Genomic DNA, 2,818 nt, shown 5'->3' with positions numbered 1-2,818 from the left:
TATGGGGTTTCTTTTTGAGGTGATGAAATGTTCTAGAATTGATTGTCATGCTGGTTGCATAGCTCTGTAAAATACTAAAAGCCATTGAATTGTACACTTTAAATGAATAAATTTTATGGTCTGTGAATTATATCTCAATATAGTTGTCTGAAAAATATGATGTCCAGAAGGGAATCAAACAGCAATCTGAATTGGGTTGCTTTAATCTCTGTATTTCAATTTCATTCTCTATAAAATAGGTGAGTTAAGAATATCTGCTCCACCTCCTTGACAAGATTGTTGAATCACATTTTGCAACATCATAATTATGTAAATTATTAATTTGAGTGACTCTTACTACTTCTTATCTGGATTACTAACACAATCATCTTGCTGGTAACTCATTTGTTTTGTTGGGTAAGAGATTTTTTAAACACCTATTACCTAACTAAAGAGAATGTAAGGAACATTTTGTACCCATTGTATAAATTCCAAATCTGCTCCTTAATATTTAAAGCTATATTCCAACTTTGTCCTACACTTCCTAGCATTCTTCACAGCCAAACTACATTTCAATTATAAAACAATTGCTTTCTCCAACGTCTTCTTTGCATATTAACCTTTTTAGCTGGTTTTCCCTCTCAAACAAAATATACCCTGTTATGAACTGAATGTTATGTCCCCTTGCCAAATTCATGTCAAAACCCTATCCCCAATATGACGGTATTTAGAGATGGGGCCTTTGGGAGGTAATTAGGTTTGTATGAGATTGTGAAGGTGCCTCCCACGCCGAGTAATGGGATTAGTGTCCTTAAAGAAGAAGAGAGACTAGAGCTCTTTCTCTTTACATGTGAAGGCATATCAAGAAGATAGCCATCTGTAAGCCAGAGCGTCCTCACTGGGGAACTGAATGAGCTAGTACTTCGATGTTGGACTTCCCAGCCTCCAGCACCATGAGAAATAAATTCCTGTTGTTTAAGCCACCCGGTTTACGGTATTCTGTAATGGCAGTGAAAGCTGATCAATACATACCCCTTGAAACTCCCAACAAATCCCCAGTCATGGCTTCCTTCAAAAGTTTTTTAAAAAATTTTCTTCTCTTAGAATTCCTTGCCCCACGCCCCCACAGTACTGATTACTCCATTACTCTGTATTCTCTTATATAAAGCTGATTTTCAGTTCTTATTCATCCATGTATTACACTTTAACCATTCACCTACTTGACAAGCTTCTCAAATGAGAGGTAATGTGTATAATTCTGTTACACCTTTTTTTTTCTATCCAAAGTACAAGTTCTGTAGTCATTTACCAGTACGCGGTTATGATTGCTTCCTCTTTTCTCACAATTGTTGGTCTCACACCCTATGTGGCTTGAAGCTTTTAGGACACACAATAACAGATAATCCAAAATGGCTGGTACACAAAGATTGTAAATTTACTCCATCAAGTTTAATTTCAGAGTTTCTGCTGAACACCAACATTCAGAGTGCCAAGAAATACAAAGTAGAAGGTAATTAAGTACAAATTTAGGCTTGCTCTTTTTTGTTGTTATATTACAAAAGGTCATAGCAAAATTTGAGGCGGTTCTTGAAATCGTATCTCGAGTCCAGCAGATTTGACTTTTGTAGAACAGGAAAGGACATGTCCAATACGGAAGAAATTGACAATCTGCTAGCTCATAGGCTTGGCTTAAGTGACTCACTCTAAAGTTATACTGCCTGTAGCATTAGCTCAGGCTCACCTTCATGGAAACAACTTTTACTAATCGTTTTTAGAAAATAAGCTTTCCAGATGGGAACCAAAGAGCAATTTCTTAATTTTTAATACATCAAAGAAAATGTTTTTCTTTACTATCAGCCCCATCTTCTAATCAATCAATGATTCTCTGCGATGACTGTAAGGGAAAGGTAATGCGACTGACAGGCAGAGATCAGACCTTAAATCTATGCTCATTCTTTTGCTGTTGGTGCTGCTCCCCCAGAGTAGTGAGCTAGAAGAATGTAGCAACAATACGGATCAACTCCATCTCGTTTTATGGGTGAGGAAGCTAAGGCCTACAAAAAGAAATGACATGCCCAGTGGCTTACGATTTACTAACATATTCATCAACATTAGCTCAAAACCTGGCTTGGAAACTTACATGCCGCCCCAGAGGAAGACGGTTATGGTGTGGAGCAGATTTGTGTGGGTGTGTTTTATTCTTCTTGTCCTTTTAAAATATACTCTTGATTCTTTGTCTCACATTTTCTCAAGTTGTGAGGAAATCCTTCAAAATGTTCTCTGCTTGTGAAAAGAAACGTGAGGATGGAAGGAGGGAATGTCAGAAGGAAAGAAAAACAACAGGAAGGAAGAAGGTTACCCTCCTCCAGTCTGGAGAGACTCCCCCTCTCCAGACTTTTCAGTTCCCCAGTGTCCCCATCTCTGCTTTCTCTGCTTTCGCCACGGCTCCATTCCCTTCCCAGCTCCTTCTATTTCCCACAGTCCTGAAGGCCAGCCGACAGAGGTTTACATTTCGAAAACCGGAGCTGGGCATGCTCAAACGCCCAGGACTGGCTTTTTTCGGCTACCAACTTTGGCAGCTCTCCCACCCTCACTCCGAAGGGTCAGGCAGGTCCGCACAGATCCCTGGGTGTGAGTAAACGGGAAGAAATGATCCCACTCCGGCGGAGGGAGCGAGGTAGGGGTGTTCGCTGGACAGTCGAGGTTCGGCGGGCTGGGACAAGGAGCGCTCGCGGGGGTGGCAGGCCCTGGGCCGCCGCGCTGTCAGGGGTCCGCGGCAGCGCGCGCGCCCGTCCGAGGGGGCGGTCCCCGAGGGCACGTGCGCGGGAGCGCGCTCTGG

This window comes from Pteropus alecto, unplaced genomic scaffold, assembly GCF_000325575.1.
Source record: "Pteropus alecto unplaced genomic scaffold, ASM32557v1 scaffold69, whole genome shotgun sequence".
Taxonomy (NCBI): domain Eukaryota; kingdom Metazoa; phylum Chordata; class Mammalia; order Chiroptera; family Pteropodidae; genus Pteropus; species Pteropus alecto.
Note: the sequence above shows the minus strand (reverse complement) of the source record.